We start from the raw sequence: 24,567 nt of genomic DNA, 5'->3' as shown, positions 1-24,567 counted from the left end.
ACATAAAAATTGAAAGGGAGCTCATGTCAATAGATATAAACAATTCACCACAATTTCTTGCAAGTTGGTGAAAGCATTCTTGAGTTATTGTCCGAAAACTGGAAAATCCCCCTTTTTTTAATGAACAAAACCCCATAACTCGGAAACGTAAAATCTAAAATTTATAAAAAACGAAAGGGAGCTCACGTCAATAGATACAAACAATTCACCAAAGTTTTATGCAAATTGGTTAAAGCGTTTTTGAGTTAATGTCCGACATGTTGACGAAGGACGGACAGACGGACGGACAGACAGACGGACAGAGGTATACCATAATACGTCCCGTAAACGGGCGTATAAAAATGCTTATTTTTGGCCCCTTATTCCTAAACTTTTTGGGCAATTACCCCCAAACTCAATTCCAGCTTTCCCTTTGTGATATGGAACCTTGTAGTAAAATTTCATAAAGATCCATACACTTACACACAAGTTATAGTCATGAAACTAGAAAAATGCTTGTTTTTTTCCCCTTTTTGGCCCCTAATTCCTAACATTTGAAGGCAATTACCCCCAAAATCAATCCCAGCATTCCCTTTGTGATATGGAACCTTGTGAAACAAGGTCAGAGAGATCCATTCACTTACACACACGTTATTGTCATGAAACTAGAAAAATGCTTGTTTTTTGCCCCTTGTTGGCCCCTAATTCCTAAAATTTGGAGGCAATTACCCCCAAAATCAATCCCAGCATTCCCTTCATGATATGGAACCTTGTGGTACAATGTCAGAGAGATCCATACACTTACACACAAGTTATGTCTGGAAGTTACAAAAATACTTATTTTTGGCCCCTTTTTGGACCCTAATTCCTTAACTGTTGGTACCATAACCCCCAAAATCAATCCCCACCTTCCTTTTGTGGGATTGAACCTTATGGTAAAATTTCATTGAGATCCATTCACTTAAACTAAAGTTAGAGTGCGAAAACTATTGTGTCTTCGGATGACGACGCCGGACGACGACGCCAACGTCATACCAATATACGACCACAAAAATTTTTTTGCGGTCGTATAAAAACTGCAAAATTTTTGTAAAATTACTAACTCAGGGGCAGCAACCCAACAACGGGTTGTGGGATTCGTCTAAAAATTTTCAGGGCAGATAAATCTAAATCTGATGAACATTTTTGCCACCTGTCAGATTTGCTCTAAATGCTTTAGTTTAAGAGATATAAACCAAAAACTGCATTTTACCCCTATGTTCTATTTTTAACCAAGTCGGCCATGATGGTTGGAAGGCAGGGTCATTGGACAAATTTTTTAAACTAGATACCCTAATAATGATTATGGCCAAGTATGGTTAAATTTGTCTCAGTAGTTTCAGAGAAGAAGATTTTTGTAAAAGATTACAAAAAATTGTTAAAAATTGACTATTAAGGGCAATAACTCCTAAAGGGGTCAACTGACAATTTTGGTCATGACAACTTATTTGTAGATCTTACTTTGCTGAACATTATTGCTGTTTACAGTCTATCTCTTATCTATAATAATATTCAAGATAATAACCAAAAACTGCAAAATTTCCTTAAAATTACCAATTCAGGGGCAGCAACCCAACAACAGGTTGTCAGATTTGTCTGAAAATTTCAGGGCAGATAGATCTTGACCTGATAATTAGTTTTATCCTATGTCAGATTTACTCTAAATGCTTTGGTTTCAGAGATACAAGCCAAAATCTACATTTTACCCCTAAGTTCTATTTTTAGCCATGGTGGCCATCTTGGTTGGTTGGCGGGGGTCATTGGACACATTTTTTAAACAAGATACCCTAATGATAATTGTGGCCAAGTTTGGTTAAATTTAGCCCAGTGGTTTCAGAGGAGAAGATTTTTGTAAAAAGCTAACGACGACGGACGACAGATACCAAGTGATGAGAAAAGCTCACTTGGCCCTTCGGCTAGGTGAGCTAAAAAAATAAATAATCCCCCCCAAATTTTTTGAACCACCTTATGATTCATCACCCCCAAACTCAATCCCAGCCTTCCCTTTGTGGTACGGTACCTTGCAGTACAATTTCAGAGAGATCCATACACTTGAACACAAGTTATTGTCTGGAAACTAGAAAAATGCTTGTTTTTTGGCCCCTTTTTGGCCCCAAATTCCTAAACGTTTAGGGAAACTACCCCCAAACTCAAACCCAGCTTTCCCTTAGTGATATGGAACCTTGTAGTACAATTTCATAAAGATCCATACACTTACACACAAGTTATTGTCCTGAAACTAGAAAAATGCTTGTTTTTTGCCCCTTTTTGGCCCCTAATTCCTAAAATTTTGAGGCAATTACCCCCAAAATCAATCCCAGCCTTCCCTTTGTTGTATGGTACCTTGCAGTACAATTTCAGAGAGATCCATACACTTGAACACAAGTTATTTTCTGGAAACTAGAAAAATGCTTATTTTTGGCCCCTAATTCCTAAAATTTTGAGGCAATTACCCCCAAAATCAATCCCAGCTTTCCCTTTGTGATATGAAACCTTGTAGTACAATTTCAGAAAGATCCATACACTTACACACAAGTTATTGTCATGAAACTAGAAAAATGCTTGTTTTTTGCCCCCTAATTCCTAAAATTTTGAGGCAATATTACCCCCAAAATCAATCCCAGCATTCCCTTTGTGATATGGAACCTTGTGGTACAATGTCAGAGAGATCCATACACTAACACACAAGTTATGTCTGGAAGTTACAAAAATGCTTATTTTTGGCCCCTAATTCCTTAACTGTTGGTACCCTAACTCCCAAAATCAATCCCAACCTTCCTTTAGTGGTATTGAACCTTATGGTAAAATTTCATAGAGATCCATTTACTTAAACTAAAGTTAGAGTGCGAAAACCAATGTGTCTTCGGATGACGACGATGACGCCAACGTCATACCAATATATATACGAACACAAATTTGTTTGCGTCGTATAAAAAAACCTTAGCCGGGTTAGTTTTCATTATTCATTTCTAATCAATTTTCCAAAATTATTCCAGATTCAAATAATTCCTTATTTATAGTAATACACTAATTGCTGATATATCTGTTATATATCTGTTTAAAACAATGTTCCAAATAGGAGACCATCATGCTATTTCAAATATACACACAAAGATGTAGATCAGGATCTAGATTCAGACAGGCTTTCATACACCTTAAAAAATTCCAAATTAGTGTCCAATATTAATTCAAGGTCTGCTTTTTCTAACTCCATATGTACTGCATCTCTAGGCTCTAATTTTGAGGTTGGTCTTGTCACGCTTTTCAAGTATATTTCATAAGCTTCTCCAACAACCTCTCTGAACTTAGATTCTTGTGTTTTATCCAAAGCATAGGGCAGATTATTCATCTTCTCCACAAAATTAATTGTTAGCCACACTTGCATCATTGTTTTGGTATTCAGTTGCTTACCTTCCCAAATTGGAAATTCAGTACTTAGAAGAAGTTTATCAAACTTACAGTTATACAGAATTATTCTAATATTTTTTTCTGTTGCCAAGAATGAGGGAATAAATTTGTCAAACAATGTCTCATCTCTCCTTGATTCACAAAAGGCATTTACGATTGCTTCTGCAATTGCTTGTGATAGTGTTTTGACTTCAACTTTGGATTCCTCAGTTTTAACCTCGACCATGCTTGAATATTTACTATCTTCAACACCTTTCTCGTCTTCATCTTCTCTCAGGCTCAGGCTATCAAGTGCTTCTTCTAGCTCAATTTTAACAACACTTTTTGTAACAAATATATCAGCTCGTCCATGCCATACCAAACTATTTCCTTTAAGAAAGAAGAGACACCAATGAGTAAACTTTAGCTTAATAAGTTAAGTGACAAATACATTAAACTTTATAAGTATTCTGAAAAATTCAGATATTCCCTATACTAGTGTATTTCTTACAGAACCATGTTTTAAATAAATGGGAAATGTGTCCATGGGACACAGATGATGCCCCCGCTTGCATATAACATTATAAAGGAACAAAACTCAAGAACTGTAAAAGTGACGCTACCCAAAGTTGTACTTGATCTGAGTTCTGTGGTAATAAGCATTGTGTATACGTTTCATAACATTTAGTTGAGGCAAACTTCAGTTAGAGAACGGAAACAAAAAATTCAGCAATTTTTCCATTTGTAAAGGGGCATAACTCTAGAACGGTAAATGTGACGCCACCAAAATTTGAACTTGATCTGTGTTTTGTGGTAATTAGCAGTGTGCATAAGTTTCATAACATTTGGCTGAGGCAAACTAAAGTTAGAGAACAGAAACGAATATTTCAGCAATTTTTCCATTTGTAAAGGGGCATAACTCTGGAACAGTAAAAGTGACACCACCAAAATTCAAACTTGACCTGTGTCTGTGGTATTAAGCATTGTGTATAAGTTTCATAACATTTGGTTGAGGCAAACTAAAGTTAGAGAACAGAAACCAATTTAACAAAAAAATTGCCTGGTACAAAACAGTTGAAAGATAAATGTGTCTTAATTTCAAATATGGAAATATATATAATTATATATTAAAAATACCTTCATTTTAGAGTCACTTTCTATACGTTTCATATTCAATCAAAAAACAAAAACTGTACATACATGTGATTCAAATAAAGAACAATAAAATGCTACGCTGGGCACAGCTTGATACAACCATAGAGGTTGAACCCTGAACAGTTGGGGCAAGTATGAACACAACATTCAAGCTTGATACAGCTCTGAATTTGGATTGTGATTAAATATTTGACACAGCATAGGTTTCTGACACAGAAAGAATGTGGTCTAAGAACTTGATTTTTTTTAATTTACCTATTATGGTCCAATCTCAAAAATCAAAATACATGGTTAGATTCAGCATATCAAAGAACCCCATATATTCAATTTTTGTTGAAATCAAACAAAGTTTAATTTTGGACCCCAACTTGGACCAGCTTGAAAACTGGGCCCATAATCAAAAATCTAAACATGGATCTAAACACATGTTTAGATTCAGCATATCAAAGAACCCCAATAATTCAATTTTTGTTAAAATCAAACTAAGTTTAATTTTGGACCCTTTGGACCTTAATGTAGACCAATTTCAAAAACAGGACCCAAAATTTAAAATCTAAATACACTGTTAGATTTGGCATATCAAAGAACCCCAATAATTCAATTTTTGATGAAATCAAACGAAGTTTAATTTTGGACCCTTTTGACCTCAATATGAACCAATTTGATAGTGGGGTCACAAATAAAAAATCTAAATACATTGTAAGATTCAGCATATCAAAGAACCCCATATATTCAATTTTTGTTGAAATCAAACAAAGTTTAATTTTGGACCCCAATTTGGACCAACTTGAAAACTGGGCCAAAAATCAATAAAATGCTCTGCAGGGCGCAGCTTGATACGACCGCAGAGGTCGAACCCTGAACAGTTGGGGCAAGTATGGACACAACATTCAAGCTTGGTCCAATATCCAAAATCTAAATACATGGTTAGATTCAGCATATCAAAGAACCCCAAGAATTCAATTTTCGATTTGGACCAACTTGAAAACTGGGCCCATAATCAAAAATCTAAATACATGTTTAGATTCAGCATATCAAAGAACCCTAAGTATTCAATTTTTGTTAAAATCAAACTAAGTTTAATTTTGGACCCTTTGGACCTTAATGTAGACCAATTTGAAAACGGAATCAAAAATTAAGAATCTAACTACACGGTTAGATTTGGCATATCAAAGAACCCCAATAATTCAATTCTTGATGAAATCAAACAAAGTTTAATTTTGGACCCTTTGGACCTCAATGTGGACCAATTTAAAAACGGGGCCCAAAATCCAAAAACTAAATACACGGTTAGATTCAGCATATTAAAGAACCCCAAGAATTCAAGAATAAACCCCATTGAAATTGGTCAAGATTTTGCACAATACTGTGCAATTAAATATTTCTTGCTATTACGCAATACTGTACAATTGACAATTTCTTGCTATTGCCCAATATTGTGCTATTGGATATTTCTTGCTATTGCGCAAAACTGTGCAATTGAAGATTTCTTGCTATTGCGCAATACTGTGCAATTGAAGATTTCTTGCTATTGCACAATACTTATTATATAATAATTTACACATCCTGTTTGGTGTGTATCTCCTACCATATCATTATTATTTGCTTTTAAATATTAATCAGAAATAACCAACTTAAAATGGAAAATTTTAAAGAAAAAAAAAAGGAAAAAAAGAAAAAAAAAGAAAAAAAAAACCCGCCCCCCCCCCCCCCAAAATTTTTTGAACTCCCTTATGATTCATCACCCCCAAACTCAATCCCAGCCTTCAATTTGTGGTATGGTACCTTGCAGTACAATTTCAGAGAGATCCATACACTTGAACACAAGTTATTGTCTGGAAACTAGAAAAATGCTTATTTTTGGCCCCCAATTCCTTAACGTTTCGACAATTACCCCCAAACTTAATTCCAGCTTTCCCTTTGTGATATGGAACCTTGTAGTACAATTTCAGAAAGATCCATACACTTACACACAAGTTATTGTCATGAAACTAGAAAAATGCTTGTTTTTTGCCCCTTTTTCCTTAAATTTTGAGGCAATTACCCCCAAAATCAATCCCAGCATTCCCTTTGTGATATGGAACCTTGTGGTACAATGTCAGAGAAATCCATACACTAACACACAAGTTATGTCTGGAAGTTACAAAAATGCTTATTTTTGTCCCCTAATTCCTTTACTGTTGGTACCATAACCCCCATAAAATTTCATAGAGATCCATTCACTTAAACTAAAGTTAGAGTGCGAAAACCAATGTGTCTTCGGATGACGACGACGACGCCAACGTCATTCCAATATACAATCACAAAAAATTTTTTGCGGTCGTATAAAAATCTAAATACATGTTTAGATTCAGCATATCAAAGAACCCCATATATTCAATTTTTGTTAAAATCAAACAAGGTTTAATTTTGGACCCTTTGGACCTTAATGTAGACCAATTTGAAAACTGGACCCAAAATTAAAAATCTAAATACACGGTTAGATTCGGCATAACAAATAAATAAATGCGGTCAAAGATTTTAGAAATCTAATGCGCCATACTGTGTAATTAAAGATAACTTCTTGAAATTTTTCAATATTTGAAATTTTCTGAAATCTGAAATGAGAAAAAATTGACCCCCCCCCCCACAATTTCTTTTTACCCCCCCCCCTTTTTTCCTCCAAAAAATTCTTTCCCCCAAGATATGGTCATAATCTCAATTCAAATTTCCAATGGAATTTGCAACCATAATTACCCATTTAAATTTACCATAGTGCTAACTTAATCTATTTTATAATAGAATAGACCAGTTTCACATAAGCGACTAATCAAAGCTGATCTCGAAATCTTATGCGCGTTTGCGTTTAAATCCCGCGATAATTAACGATATCATACGTGACAGGGGGCTACATTAAATTGACTCTGATATATGCAACATAATAATAAATAAACCAATTATACACATCTCTCTCTCTCTCGTGGTGTATGCTGGAGATTATTTTTAAAATTTTACGATATATCAATAATCGTTTATTTTATATATTCAGAATAAATAGTTTGACCTTTTATACAGAGAATAACATAAATTTAAAATAAAATAAAATGCTCCGCAGGGCGCAGCTTGATACGACCGCAGAGGTCGAACCCTGCACAGTTGGGGCAAGTATGGACACAACATTCAAGCTTGATACAGCTTTGACTTTGGATTGTGATTAAATATTTGACACAGCATAGGTTTCTGACACAGAATGAATGTGGTCTAAGAACTTAAAAATTTTAAATTGGACATTCACCTATTATGGTCCAATATCCAAAATCTAAATACATGGTTAGATTCAGCATATCAAAGAACCCCAAGAATTCAATTTTTGATGAAATCAAACAAAGTTTAATTTTGGACCCTTTTGACCTCAATGTGGACAAAGTTGATAACGGGGCCCAAAAATCAAAAATCTAAATACATGGTTAGATTCAGCATATCAAAGAACCCTATGTATTCAATTTTTGTTGAAATCAAACAAAGTTTAATTTTGGACCCCTATTTGGACCAACTTGAAAACTGGGCCCATAATCAAAAATCTAAATATATGTTTAGATTCAACATATCAAAGAACCCTAAGAATTCAATTTTTGTTAAAATCAAACTAAGTTTTATTTTGGACCCTTTGGACCTTAATGTAGACCAATTTGAAAACTGAACCAAAAATTAAGAATCTAAATACACGGTTAGATTCGGCATATCAAAGAACCCCAATAATTCAATTTTTGATGAAATCAAACAAAGTTTAATTTTGGACCCTTTGGACCTCAATGTGGACCAATTTAAAAACGGGGCCCAAAATCCAAAAACTAAATACACGGTTAGATTCAGCATATTAAAGAACCCCAAGAATTCAAGAATAAAACCCCATTGAAATTGGTCAAGAAATAAGCAATTTATACGAAGTATCTTCTTTTGCACAATACTGTACAATTAAATATTTCTTGCTATTGCGCAATACTGTACAATTGACAATTTCTTGCTATGGCGCAATATTGTGCTATTGGATATTTCTTGCTATTGCGCAATACTGTGCAATTGAAGATTTCTTGCTATTGCGCAATACCGTGCAATTGAAGATTTCTTGCTATTGTGCAATACTGTGCAATTGAAAATTTCTTGCTATTGCACAATACTTATTATATAATAATTTACACATCCTGTTTGGTGTGTATCTCCTACCATATCATTATTATTTGCTTTTAAATATAAATCAAAAATAACCAACTTAAAATGGAAAATTTTAAAAGAAACCCCCCCCCCCAAATTTTTTGAACCCCCTTATGATTCATCACCCCCAAACTCAATACCAGCCTTCCCTTTGTGGTATGGTACCTTGCAGTACAATTTCAGAGAGATCCATACACTTGAACACAAGTTATTGTCTGGAAACTAGAAAAATGTGTTTTTTTGGCCCCTTTTTGGCCCCTTTTTCCTAAACGTTTTGGGCAATTACCCCCAAACTCAATTCTAGCTTTCCTTTTGTGATATGGAACCTTGTACTACAATTTCAGAAAGATCCATACACTTACACACAAGTTATTGTCCTGAAACTATAAAAATGCTTGGTTTTTGCCCCTTTTTGGCCCCTAATTCCTAAAATATTGAGGCAATAACCCCCATCATCAATCCCAGCCTTCCCTTTGTGGTATGGTACCTTGCAGTACAATTTCAGAGAGATCCATACACTTGAACACAAGTTATTGTCTGGAAACTAGAAAAATGCTTATTTTTGGCCCCTTTTTGGCCCCCAATTCCTAAGAGTTTCGGCAATTACCCCCAAATTCAATTCCAGCTTTTCATTTGTGATATGGAACCTTGTAGTACAATTTCAGAAAGATCCATACACTTACACACAAGTTATGTCTGGAAGTTACAAAAATGCTTATTTTTGGCCCCTTTTTGGCCCCTAATTCCTTTACTGTTGGTACCATAACCCCCAAAATCAATCCCAACCTTCCTTTTGTGGTATTGAACCTTATGGTAAAATTTCATAGAGATCCATTCCCTTAAACTAAAGTTAGAGTGCGAAAACCAATGTGTCTTCGGACGACGCCAGACGACGACGACGCCAACGTCATACCAATATACGACCACAAAAATTTTTTTTGCGTCGTATAAAAATGTGGTATGATTGCAAACGTGACAACTATCCACCAGCGCAAAATATTGTATGGATTATACAGAGAAAATCTTTAAGGTATCATTGTATGAATATCTAAAGATAAAATGAATGATGGAATTTAAAAATAAAATGTGAGAAGATAGCTCTTATAAAATGCTTTCAGAATAACAACAGAAAATAAAATGCTCCGCTGGGGCGCAGCTTGATACGACCGCAGAGGTCGAACCCTGAACAGTTGGGGCAAGTATGGACACAACATTCAAGCTTGATACAGCACTGAATTTGGATTGTAATTAAATATTTGACACAGCATAGGTTTCTCACACAGAATGAAAGTAGTCTAAGAACTTAAATTTTTTTAATTTACCTATTCAAACCATATCATTATTATTTGCTTTTATATATAAATCAGAAATAACCAATTTAAAATGGAAAATTTTAAAGAAAAAAAAGGAAAAAAAAATCCCCCCCCCAAATTTTTTGAAACCCCCTTATGATTCATCACCCCCAAACTCAATCCCAGTCTTCCCTTTGTGGTATGGTACCTTGCAGTACAATTTCAGAGAGATCCATACACTTGAACACAAATTATTGTCTGGAAACTAGAAAAATGCTTGGGTTTTTTGCACCTTTTTGGCCCCAAATTCCTAAAAGTTTAGGGCAATTACCCCCAAACTCAAACCAAGCTTTCCCTTTGTGATATGGAACCTTGCAGTACAATGTCATAAAGATCCATACACTTACACACAAGTTATTGTCCTGAAACTAGAAAAATGCTTGTTTTTTTGCCCCTTTATGGCCCCTAATTCCTAACATTTTGAGACAATTACCCCCAAAAACAATCCCAGCCTTCCCTTTGTGGTATGGTACCTTGCAGTACAATTTCAGAGAGATCCATACACTTGAACACAAGTTATTGTCTGGAAACTAGAAAAATGCTTATTTTTGGCCCCGTATTCCTAAACGTTTTGGGCAAGTACCCCCAAACTCAATTCCAGCTTTCCCTTTGTGATATGGAAACTTGTAGTACAATTTCATAAATATCCATACACTTACACACAAGTTATTGTCATGAAACTAGAAAAATGCTTGTTTTTTGCCCCCTAATTCCTAAAATTTGGAGGCAATTACCCCCAAAATCAATCCCAGCATTCAAACCCTCAATCAGCATCATTTAACAGTAATATCTAAAAATGGAAATTACATAATAAAGGTATTAAAATAGAAAATGACATCATAGTCATGGCTAAAAATAAACAAAATCCTTAATCAGCAACATTTTACAGTAATATCTAAAAATAAAATTCCTTTGTAACCATAAAAGCCCATTTAAATACATCATGACAGATATTAAAATAGAAAATGACATCATAGTCATGGCTAAACATAGCAAAAACCTTAATCAGCATCATTTAACAGTAATATCTAAAAATAAAAATTTCTTTGCAACCATAAAAGTAAAATAGAAAATGACATCATAATCATAGCTAAAAATAAACAAAAATTTTTTTTATTACCAAATTTTAAATGGAGTTTATTAAACTAAAACAATAAATTTGCAACCATAAAACCCCATTTAAACACCATAAAAGTATTAAATAATTCAACTACATCATAAGGCTATAAAAAAAGAAAATGACTTCATAGTCAAGGCTAAAGGTAAACAAAAAACCTTCATCAGCAAAATTTTATATTGGCAAATTTCCAATGAAGTTTATTATACTAAAATTGTTGGCAAATTTCCAATGCATTTATTAACAATAAAGTTATTGGCAAATTTCCAATTTACATAATTTAAAAGCAGTGTAAGTGAGATATTTAAATGAGTTTGAATTACCAACCTTACACTGCTTTTAAATAATGTTTTGTACTTATTTGTCTATTAACCTGGAAACCCTTGTTTTTCACCTTTTTTTCCCTTATTATTTAAAGGTTTGAGCCATAACCCTACCCCAAAGCCAATTCTTAAATTCCAATGTAACCTAAATTTACAATATACATAACTTCAATTTAAGTTTTTGATAAAATCAAACCACATCATTATTATTTGCTTTTATATCTAAATCAGAAATAATTAACCAACTTTAAGTGGAAAATTTTCACACATCACGCCCCCCCCAAACTCAATCCCAGCCTTCAGTTTGTGGTATGGTACCTTGCAGTACAATTTCACAGAGATCCAATTACTTAAACACAATTAATTGTTGGAAACTAAAAAAAAATGCTTATTTTTAACCCCTTTTTTAGCCCTTTATTCCTAAACATTTGAGCAATTATCCCCCAAACTCAATTCCAACTTTCTCTTTGTGATCAGAATTAACCAACTTAAAATGGAAAATTTTAAAGAAAAAAAAAAGGAAAAAAAATCCCCCCCCCCCCCCCCCAAAATTTTTTGACCCACTTCCCTTTGTGGTATGGTACCTTTAAGTACAATTTCAGAGAAATCCATACACTTGAACACAAGTTAATGTCTGGAAACTAAAAAAATGCTTATTTTTGCCCCCTTTTTTGGCCACTTATTAATAAATGTTTTGGGCAAACATTTTACAATAATATTTAAAACTGAAATTAATTTGTAACCTTAAAATTAAATAGAAAATGACATCATAGTCATAGCTAAAAATAAACAAACTATTGGTAAATTTCCAATGGAGTTTGTTATATTAAAACAATAAATTTGCAACCATAAAAGCGCATTAAAATACATCATAAAAGTATTAAAAAAAATTTAACTACATCATAAGGCTATTAAAATAGAAAATGACATCATAGTCAGACTAAAGGTAAACAAAAAACCTTCATCAGCAAAATTTTATATTGGCAAATTTCCAATGAAGTTTATTATACTAAAATAATTGGCAAATTTCCAATTTACATAATTCAAACATAGTGCAGGTGAGATATTTAAATGAGTTTGAATTACCAACCTTACACTGCTTTTAAATAATGTTCTTTACTCAATTATTTGTCTATTAAAATGGAAACCCTAGTTTTTTAACCTTTTTTCCCCTTATTCCTTAAACGAAAAAAAATAATTACCCCTTTTTTGACCCCCCCCCCTTCCCCCCCAAACCAAGCTCAATAACAGCCTTGCCTTTGTGGTATGGTACCTTGTAATACAATTTTAGAGAGATCCATACACTTGAACACAAGTTATTGTCTAGAAACTAAAAAATGCTTATTTTTCACCCCTTTTTAGGCCCCTTATTACTAAACGTTTTGGGCAATTACCACAAAACTCAATTCCAGCTTTCCCTTTGCAAAATGGAACCTTGTAGTAAAATTTCAGAAAGATCCATACACTTACACACAAGTTATTGTCATGAAACTAGAAAAATGCTTGTTTTTTGCCCCCTTTTGGCCCCTTATTCCTAAAATTTCGAGGAAATTAACCCCAAAATCAATCCCATCATCGACCCTTTGTGATATGGAATCTTGTAGTACAATGTCAAAGAGATCCATACAATAACACACAAGTTATGTCTGGAAGTTACAAAAATGCTTATTTTCGGCCCCTTTTTGGCCCCTAATTATTTAACTGTTGGTACCATAACCCCCAAAATCAATCCCCACCTTCCTATTGTGGTATTGAACCTTATGGTAAAATTTCATAGAGATCCATTCACTTAAACAAAAGTTAGAGTGCGAAAACCATTGTGTATTCGGACGACGACGCCGGACGACGACGACGACGACGACGACGCCAACGTCATACCAATATACGACCACAAAATTTTTTTGCGGTCGTATAAAAATGAGTCACTATGCGTGTTATCCTGTTTAACATCGATGACAATCCCCATATAACATAAAATAGAACACTTTCCTGTTAACTGTAATATATATTATGTAGTAGACAGGGTCCTGGCTCCGTGTTGAAGACCGTACTTTGACCTATAACTGTTTACTTTTTATACATTGTGACTTGGATTGAGAGTTGTCTCATTGGCACTCATACCACATCTTCTTATTTGTATGTACATTTGTTTCAAATATTTCTGCGTCAGTGATGCTTTAGACGGTCATGATAATGAAGTGTGATATAAGGCAGTTTTAAATAAAATGCTCCGCAGGGCGCAGCTTGATACGACCGCAGAGGTCGAACCCTGAACAGTTGGGGTAAGTATGGACACAACATTCAAGCTTGATACAGCTCTGAATTTGGATTGTGATTAAATATTTGACACAGCATAGGTTTCTGACACAGCAAAGAACCCCATATATTCAATTTTTGTTGAAATCAAACAAAGTTTAATTTTGGACCCCGATTGGACCAACTTGAAAACTGGGCCCATAATCAAAAATCTAAATACATGTTTAGATTCAGCATATCAAAGAACCCTAAAAATTCAATTTTTGTTAAAATCAAACTAAGTTTAATTTTGGACCCTTTGGACCTTAATGTAGACCAATTTGAAAACGGAACCAAAAATTAAGAATCTAAATACACGGTTAGATTCGGCATATCAAAGAACCCCAATAATTCAATTTTTGATGAAATCAAACAAAGTTAAATTTTGGACCCTTTGGACCTCAATGTGGACCAATTTAAAAACGGGGCCCAAAATCCAAAAACTTAATACACGGTTAGATTCAGCATATTAAAGAACCCCAAGAATTCAAGAATAAAACCCCATTGAAATTGATCAAGAAATAAGCAATTTATACGAAGTATCTTCTTTTGCACAATACTGTGCAATTGAATATTTCTTGCTATTGCGCAATACTGTACAATTGACAATTTCTTGCTATTGCGCAATATTGTGCTATTGGATATTTCTTGCTATTGCGCAATACTGTGCAATTGAAGATTTCTTGCTATTGCGCAATACTGTGCAATTGAAGATTTCTTGCTATTGTGCAATACTGTGCAATTGAAAATTTCTTGCTATTGCACAATACTTATTATATAATAATTTACACATCCTGTTTGGTGTTTATCTCCTACCATATCATTATTATTTGCTTTTAAATATTAATCAGAAATAACCAACTTAAAATGGAAAATTTAAAAAGAAAAAAAAAAGGAAAAAAAGAAAAAAAAAGTAAAAAAAAATCCCCCCCCACAAATTTTTTGAACCCCCTTATGATTCATCACCCCCAAACTCAATCCCAGCCTTCCCTTTGTGGTATGGTACCTTGCAGTACAATTTCAGAGAGATCCATACACTTGAACACAAGTTATTGTCTGGAAACTAGAATAATGCTTATTTTTGGCCCCTTTTTGGCCCCCAATTCCTAAACGTTTCGGGCAATTACCCCCAAACTCAATTCCAGCTTTCCCCTGTGATATGGAACCTTGTAGTACAATTTCAGAAATATCCAAACACTTACACACAAGTTATTGTCATGAAACTAGAAAAATGCTTGTTTTTTGCCCCTTTTTTGGCCCGTAATTCCTAAAATTTTGAGGCAATTACACCGAAAATCAATTACAGCCTTTCCTTTGTGATATGGAACCTTGTGGTACAATGTCAGAGAGATCCATACACTTACACACAAGTTATTGTCTGGAAGTTACAAAAATGCTTATTTTTGGCCCCTTTTTGGCCCCTAATTCCTTAAATGTTGGTACCATAACCCCCAAAATCAATCCCAACCTTCCTTTCGTGGTATTGAACCTGATGGTAAAATTTCATGGAGATCCATTCACTTAAAACTAAAGTTAGAGTGCGAAAACCAATGTGTCTTCGGATTGACGCCGGACGACGACGACGCCAACATCATACCAATATACGACCAAAAAATTTTTAATTTTTGCGGTCGTATAAAAACGTATCAGAAATACCGGTTTATTTTCAATTTTCAATCATCACACTATAATACAATGCATTCAATTGCATTTATTTTTTGATTCGGTGTTGAAGACCGTAATTTGACCTATAATGGTTTACTTTTACAAATTGTGACTTGGATGGAGAGTTGTCTCATTGGCACTCAAACATTTTTGTACCACATCTTCTTATATCTATTCAATGTCATTTTAATTTCTAAGCTATGTTCACGATCGACCTCGTTTATGCAGAGGTCAGTGCGAGCGGCCAGAGTAATGTTCTACATATTTTCAACTTTATCAGTTTTCATGCCATTAAAAGTAATTGAATATCCTGTATTTAACACGCTTTGACATAAAATAAGATCAAACTGCTGAATGACCCTCCACTAAATTATTAAAATATTCCCAGTGGCATTAACCGTACTGGCCATGATATCTCAGTGTAGATTAGGTACCAGGGTTAACATTTTAAACATCTGTATTAGGGGGATGACCATTTGATTTTGAGGGGGTCGGGATGATTTTAGAAAACTAATATTCTAGTAGGAGTTAATTACTAATAATTATGACCAAGGCAGGAAGGAAAAGAATAATCTGCAACACAAAATGAAGGAAATAAATTGTGTACAAAAGTTGAATAAACTAATCAAATGGTCGCCCTTTTGCAGTAACTGTATGTCTTTTGTGCTGGGATGCCAAAACGTTAATGTTATTTACAAATGTGCCAAAACCTGCAAATCTATTTCAGACAGAAGGAGACGTTTTTTATATCGATAATTGTAAGACTAGTTTTCGTAATTTGTTTTAGAAATTTTAATAAGCATGATAAGTACATAGTTTTATAAAGTCCTTTATTGTTTGATGAAATTTTACCTTTGGTCTCTCATATTTTCTTTTAAGAATGGCATTACTATCTATTTATGTTTTTATGATATATGTAAATATTGTATGTGTATATTAGTGGTGAGACGTTAATAAACTATCTATCTATATATCTATAGAAAAGGGTACATTTTTATCAATTGTCACCTGGTGAGATTGTACAAGGTAAAACGAGGATTCCACATGGCTAAGGTTTTAATTAATTTATGACCTAATACTATGTATATGAAGTGAGCCCCGCTTATTTATCTAATTTATTCTTTCCGTTAAGTGATTAACCTCAGCGTGAATTCGTGACAATTAAATGTACAATTAAAGCCGGGCGGCATATCAGATTGTATATTACTGCAACCAACAACACAGCAGTAGTCCGTTTTAAATCTTTTAATGTGTCATTGTTAATAAAGTTGTCTCGTCGATATAATTTTTTATACTTTGATTCAAATGATGCTCATGTTGCTTGGACTGTAAACACAAACACTTAATCAGATGAATATTTTTTCCAAATCTGCATGGTCACTGCTCATCAACCGTACGCCCCCAGTTGATGAACTCTCGGTAATTATCGCGTGATTTCATAGTTTGGCTAATTAGATTAGACATGCGCAGTTAAATGTGAAACTGGTGTATTTAAAATATAGTGTCAAATCTTTCATATGGATTATTTGTAAAAAAAAAAGATGCAACATTTGCAGATATTTTTACTGGTCTTCCTTTATAAATATGCATTTCTTTAAACATAATTTAAAAGCAGTGTAAGGGAAGTAACCAAAACGTTGTATTTGGATTACCTCCCTTACACTGTTTTAAATTATCTTAATTGTTCATTAACCATTACTTTATACATAATTTTAAAATAGTGTAAGGGAGATAATTTCAATGATGTATTTGATTTATCTCCCTTACACTGCTTTAAATTATGTTTTGTACTAAAGTATTTGTCCATTAACCAGGACAACCTTGTTTTTCCCCCTTTTTTGCCCCTAATTCCTACACGGTTTGAGCCATAACCCCCCAAAGCAAATCCTAACAATCTCTTTGTGGTATGGAAACTTGTAGTATAATTTCAGAGATCCATACACCGTTCCATAGTTATTGTCTGGAAACTAGAAAATGCTTATTTTTGGCCCCTTTTTGGCCCCTAATTCCTTAACTGTTGGTACCATAACCCCCAAAATCCCCACCTTCCTTTTGTGGTATTGAACCTTATGGTAGAATTTCAAAGAGATCCATTCACTTAAACTAAAGTTAAAGTGCGAAAACCAATGTGTCTTCGGACGACGACGTCATACCAATATACGACCGCTTTTTGCGGTCGTATAAAAACTGCATTTTACCCTATGTACTATTTTTTAGCCATGTCAGCCATCTTGGTTCGTGGGCAGGGTCATCGAACACATTTTTTAAACTAGATACCCTAATCATGATTGTGGACAAGTTTGGTTAAATTTGTCTTAGTAGTTTCAGAGGAGAAGATTTTTGTAAAAGATTACAAAAATTTACGAAAAATGGTTAAAAATTGACTATAAAGGGCAATAACTCCTTAAGGGGTCAACTGACCATTTTGGTCATGTTGACTTATTTGTAGATCTTACTTTGCTGAACATTATTGCTGTTTACAGTTTATCTCTATCTATAATAATATTCAAGATAATAACCAAAAAACGGCAAAATTTCCTTAAAATTACCAATTCAGGGGCAGCAACCCAACAACGGATTGTCCGATTCATCTGAAAATTTCAGGGCAGATAGATCTTGACCTGATAAACAATTTTGCCCCCATGTCAGATTTGATCTAAATGCTTTGGTTTCAGAGATATAAGCCAAAATCTACATTTTTCCCCTATGTTCTATTTTTAGCCATGGCGGCCATCTTGGTTGGTTGGCCAGGTCACCAGACACCTTTTTAAACCAGATACCCCAATGATGATTGTGGCCAAGTTTGGTTAAATTTGGCCAAGTAGTTTCAGAGGAGAAGATTTTTGTAAAAGTTAACGGACGATGGACGACGACGGACGCCAACTGATGAGAAAAGCTCACTTGGCCCTTTGGGCCAGGTGAGCTAAAAACCATCACCAAGTTACCTTAATTCTTCTCAAGGTTTCATAGTACACACTTTATTTTGTGTACAAAGTAATTGCATGGATGATAAATTATCACAATTTTAAGATAGCATTGTACTTTAATCATGTTAATCAAGGTATAAAATACCACATCTTCTTATACCAATATAAAGAACCATAATTGTTACTCTTTATTTAAATGAAAGAAACTTGCAATTGTCAAAAACATTTTTTGGATCTAAAGATTTTAATAGCAGGCTAGGGTATTTAAAAATCAATGGGAAAACTAATAAAAAACTATTTTATTTAATTTGGAACACAGTATTTTACTTCAAAATGGCCAGGGGCAATTTTTGTTTTAATACCTTGATTAAGATACAATGAAATCTTACCCTTGTGGTCATTCATGCATAGTTACTTAGTACACGGAAAAAGTATGTACTAAGAAAATAAGAAGGCAAATTCAAGAAATCTGATTGGACGAGAAGTTGTAAGTATGTGCTGAGTGCAATTAGTTTCTCTGTTGAATTAATGAGATGAAACATTGAACTCTAATAAAAAATTATGAGCTAACCATAGAAAAATAAATTATTTATACAAGGAAATTTTTTGAGAAAATTAAGGGGAGATTTTTCAAACCTTATAAGAAAATATGAATATAACAAATTTACTTATATAAGTATATTATTATTTACTTCTTTAAGTGAATTAAAATAAATGGTACAAGTAGTACCCCTGACTGCCATAATACATGTAATATCACCGCAAACAATAAAAAAAAAAAACATTCCTGCTTGAAAACTGTGGGATTTATGATTTATCACAACAAACTATAATTTCACCCAAAAAAATCTTACAACCCAAAATATCTTGACATTTACTATTTTTGTCCCCATCAGAAGGAAACTATTTCTTTCTACAAACTACCCTACTGAAAATGTAAAGTGGGATTTCACTGAAAATACCAGTGGAGTTCCATCAGAGTTCCATTGGAATACCACTGTATTACCACTGGGAAATTTGGTCGGGATTTTCATTGGACATTCATTGTTTTCCATTGGGATATCAGTGGAATATCCAGTGGAATATCCAGTGGGATTCCGGTGAATACTCGAGTGGGATACAGTGGAAATTCCATTGGAATACCAGTGAAAACTTTGTTGGAATACCATTGTTTTCCCACTGGACATTTATTGATTTCAACTGGGATACCAGTGGTAATTCCATTGGAAATTGTAACAATCAACCAAAGAAAACCAGTGATATTTCAATGGAAATTGACAATTCCACTGAAATGTTAGATATCATTTTGCATGCACTGCTTATTTTTGAATGAATTAATAAGAAAACTTGAAATAAGACAATAACCATTTTAATGCAAGTCAACAATTAAAGAAATTACAACAGTTTATACATCATCCACATTTAAGACCTTTTAAACGAAAAGATCAACCTCTTTAAAATATTAACGTTGACAAATTATCATTTTTTAGTCAAAGATGTATTTACTTAATTGTACATGTAAATCATTTTTCTGGTTAAATCATTCATAAATCCATGGTAACTTTTGGTCCTCTTGAAATCTTTCACAAATGGTTTTAATTTTCAATTTTACAAATTTGTTTATTGTGCATTAAACAAACAAAAATGTCCAGTTTACATGCATACGAAATACTTTGTCAGTTTGGTCAGTTTTCTTCATCATCCATTGATATTATTCATGAATTAAGTCCAAAGTTTCTGCATTCCAATCCTGTTCCATTAAGTCTTCATTGATTAATGTGAAAGAAAAAAAATCATACATCATAACATGCATAGAATTTTGAATTAAAATAACATTACAATACCATGCTCCAGTCTGCAATTATTCAAAAATATATGTTACTGGCATATTTTATTTGTGTTTGTGTGTAATTTATTCACAACATTTATACACTTAGAGCAATTTAGACACATGTATGTCTATTGTTGAAGACTGACACATGTATGTCTATTGTTGAAGACTATGTGTTCTCTAGATATCTTTGGCTATAGTTGTTGGGTTGCTGTCTCTCAGACTTATAACACACATCTCTTTTTATCAAAATAGACTTTTATTGTTCATGGATCAGGTGTCTCTCAAAGCCAAATAAAATAGTATGTGTGGTTCCAGTTACATTTAAAAAAAAATTAGGGTAGGTAAGAATTTTTTTATTTTATGGTTTCTTTTTACATTGAGTCTATCATGTCTATGGGAGCAACATTCTGACTTAAACAGTACTTACTGAAAAATGACAAAAAAATCTTTAGGGTAGGCTATTGTTAAGACTAAAAAAAAAGGTTGGTTAGGTAATTGGAACCATGCATATATTTTTATTTAGCCTCATATTATCTTTCCCTTTGTGTTGTGTTTGTTGTTGGTTTACTATCTGGTTGAAGCATACCAGACACCTCATTTTGTTCACATAATAGCCATGATTAACCATTGTGCATGATGATCAGATCAATGTTTTTGAGATGTGTTTACAGCTTATAGATGTGAATGATTAACATGATTAATGTATTTTTATTTCAAGTGTGGGAAGGATGAAAAAATAATTCAATAAGTACCTTTCAATAATCTTATACTCAAATTTCTTTTCTGCTGCTGGTTCGTTTGTTTTCATCGTGTTTTCATATTATTGAGTGGATATTGATCGATGCACAGTCATCATTTTTGCAGCTTTGTACCTTCACCATGATCAATCCCTTTTAATATATGGACAACCTAAAAAAAAATGTAAAAACATTTTATTAATAATTTTTAATTCTGGTCACGACCTGTATGCATCATATATTACTGATATTTATCATACAATGTACATATATAATTAAGAAGCTTCTTTCAGTTAAGTATAAAGACTCTAAAACACAATATTATAACCTTTAGGGATTTTTTGTGTTGCATGTCCATCCAAATCAGAACATGACAAAATTAAGTTGAATGTGCCTGACATTGTGTAGTAAACTGTAAACATCTTTCCTTGATTGTGAAGGCACACAATGTAAATCAATATTGAATAATAAAATTATTATTACATTCCCACCTCCCCCTTTTCAGAACACCAAATGGTCATTCTCAAAGTGTGAACTAACAGAGCCCATGAATGAAACTAAAGGGGGTGTATATCTTTTTTTTAAATTTTAATTAAAAATATTCATGATGTAAAAATCAAATGTAAAATCTCTTAAAAATTACCTGTATCTGCTGTACGTCTGCCCTACATCAGCACATCGTCTCATCGTAAATTCTTGGTTCAACAGCTAATGTCATACCTAAATGTTCTGCCTTTAATGTCTATTTCTTTATTTATCGAAGGTTGTTGAGTATTAATTATTATTAACATGATTAATGTAACCACAGCTGGACAATGCTGGACAGGATACATACTCGTACAATATTTTTAGTTTCAAATTTGAACACATTCCGTGTATTAATGATAACGACTATCTGATTGGCCGATCGGAAATCCCGGAAATAGAGTTATCCAATCAAATCAGCGGTTATATATATAGTCTGGTAGAAAAAAATGGCAGCTTCCATGAATGTAAACATGTGTGTTGAAAAACAACATTAAAGACTACAGTTTCACGAATTTTCTGCTCAAATTATGCCAAAACACTGACATATAGCGAACAATTGATTGGAGCGGATTATATGTGAAATGTTTCTATAGATTAACTTATATGACCCGAGTTCCAGTGCCGAGTTCAGGACATGAAAATGATGAAAAATTCATCACACCGACAAAGTTAAGATACCGAAACAGTTTATAGAACAATGTGGAAAATGAAAGCCGTTCACTTTACTTTTCTCAAAAGAACAGTAGACCAGTAACAGTTAATGAACATGATGAAGTCAAAGGAGAAATAATTATATTATTGTATACATGTAGACTGTAGTGCAGGGCAGTTGCCAGTACGGTCACTTGAAGAAAAAAACGGAGTTATCCTAACAATTCGTACAGTCTGAAGATAATTTCTGCTACAGATCTGTTTAAAACGGCCCTTTTAAGAGCCATGCACATTTTTCAAAAAGAATCTTAATTGTTTTTGTTCGTAAAATCAAACAGAATCTTATTCTCAACCCAATTTGATATAAAATATTCATTTCTTTATTTATATTATCTGATTATTGCACATTTAATTTTATTTCTTAATAGTTAAAATGTATCCTTTCAATGTGTCATACTCATAGGCTATATGGTGATGCATTATATTCACCCTACATCTGAGGAGCTACAATTTTACTTATTTTATATGGGGGGGGGGGGGGGGGGTCTTTCAGACCAAATGATTATTTTCATTTGTTACTAGGCAAGTGATTTCATATTACATTTAACCATGTAACATTTTTTGAACAAATGTTTCATATACATGTATATATGTAGGTTTATGAAATATTCATTACATCCCATATATTATCATGATTATAATATCTAATTTCTTATCAGGCCAGCAAATTATATGTTACAACTTAAATCCTTTATATAATAATCATGCTCTTAATTATTTGAAAAATTTAAATTAGAAGTATATATTCCTTTAAATTTCTAAGTCCAAAATTCCACTGGAATATTTGCATTAAATCAAAACTCCACTGAAATATAAACAATAATATTCCACTGGAAATTAATTGGAAAATCTTTGGAAGTTTCATTGGAAATTTCACTGATTTTCCATTGGAATTACAGTGTGAAAAATATTCCAGATGTTTTGGATGAAATTCTAATGGGATTCCATCGGAATATTTTTTTCCACTGAATACCAGTGTAATTTCACTGGAAATCCAGTGGAATCCCGTACTCATTTTCAGTAGGGTAATCAGCAAAAAGCTCCCTTTGACATTTGGAATTATACAATACACATACTACATGTAGACAAATTTTCTACACTTACCTAAGGAGGTCAGTTTTTGATCAGCATTGACTGGCTCATTACACAATTCACATTTTTTATATCCATGGCAACTATCGACAACATATTCACCATTCAGAGCCAATGGTTTGAAGTAGTGCATGGCCAGAAGGCACTTGATCTTTTCTTCTTTGATTTTGACCTCTGTTTCAAGTAACTGTGCAAGACACTGTTGATGTTTATCTGAAGAAAAAAAAATTGGAATTTTCTTCAAATCAGCTAATATGTGTTTAGTCATGGATACATAAAACTAGTGAATTGACATTCTCTGATAATTTTTTTGTTGTAACTTATGCAGAGTATAAGTGTTGTTTATTCAGACGGGATGGTTTCTTCCATGAGATGGGGCAGTCGATTCCATTATAAGGTCAAAGGTCATGCCTAATTTGGTCTGTCTGATATCAGGGATTAGGTTCTCAGATTACAATTGCAGGCTGCCAGCTTCTCACTTTTGATTTTGCTGTTGAATACAAAGGACGATTACTCTATAGGAATAAGTTTTCAATTTCACCCACCATCCACCCCAAACTACCACTTTCAATATTGCACTGAATGTGGGAACAGTTCTCAGCAACCCAGTGGTGTTTTATAAATAAATGACCATTACGAAATTCACCACTGGTTAATTTCTCTTCTTATCCCCAAGTAATTAACTACTTTTCATCTCTCCACCGTCAATTCAACCCCTTTTCGTAGCACCCTGCTAGGAGATGAAGCATCGCTTCATCCCCTTTTGGAACCCTCTGCGTTCCAGTTGATTGGCGGAGTGTCCATGTCCACGGGGCTTGGCTACCCACTATACCAAGAGTCGTCGACAGGGCCTGGAGCAAAATTTTCCCAGCTGAGATACTGACTCCCAAAGGGCAAACTTATATTATATAATAAAAGTGAAACTTTATCAAGCCTTTGTTATCAACAGCCTTATCAATTTGTCGAAGTACTTGCGTCAGGTTTAGTCATTTGTCTGGTTCTGGTTTTTATATGGTCAGTAATTGTGGTTCTTCATCTTAAAGACAAGTTGAGAGACTGTAGCGTTTGGTCCCATGTTGTATATACATGTACATGTTTATGTTGAGTATAATTTGGCACCAGCTGTTCCAGGGTTAAAGAGCAACACTTGAAGAAACTATTATATAAGAGGATCTCCAAATTTAAGTTACAGGTCTTGAGGTAATCATAAAGCACAGTAGTATCCAGGATCACAT

At 33.6% G+C, this 24,567-nt stretch overlaps 2 long non-coding RNA genes across 2 annotated transcripts in view; both read right to left on the bottom strand.

Annotated features, from left to right (window-relative positions):
* LOC127710364 (uncharacterized) overlaps window positions 1-24,567 on the bottom strand; it is a 269,295-nt gene that overhangs the window by 240,130 nt on the left and 4,598 nt on the right. The window lies entirely within an intron of this gene.
* On the bottom strand, window positions 1,967-15,345 carry LOC127710362 (uncharacterized). The gene is made up of 3 exons (XR_007986152.1): window positions 15,328-15,345; window positions 9,078-9,558; window positions 1,967-2,511 (listed from the first exon to the last, which is right to left on the bottom strand). It is a non-coding gene; the product is annotated as an uncharacterized LOC127710362 (long non-coding RNA).

The sequence above is a fragment of the Mytilus californianus genome, unplaced genomic scaffold (assembly GCF_021869535.1).
Source record: "Mytilus californianus isolate M0D057914Y unplaced genomic scaffold, xbMytCali1.0.p SCAF_74, whole genome shotgun sequence".
Taxonomy (NCBI): Eukaryota; Metazoa; Mollusca; class Bivalvia; order Mytilida; family Mytilidae; genus Mytilus; species Mytilus californianus.
The sequence above is the reverse complement of the archived record's forward strand: the minus strand, read 5'-3'. Positions and strand labels throughout refer to the sequence as shown.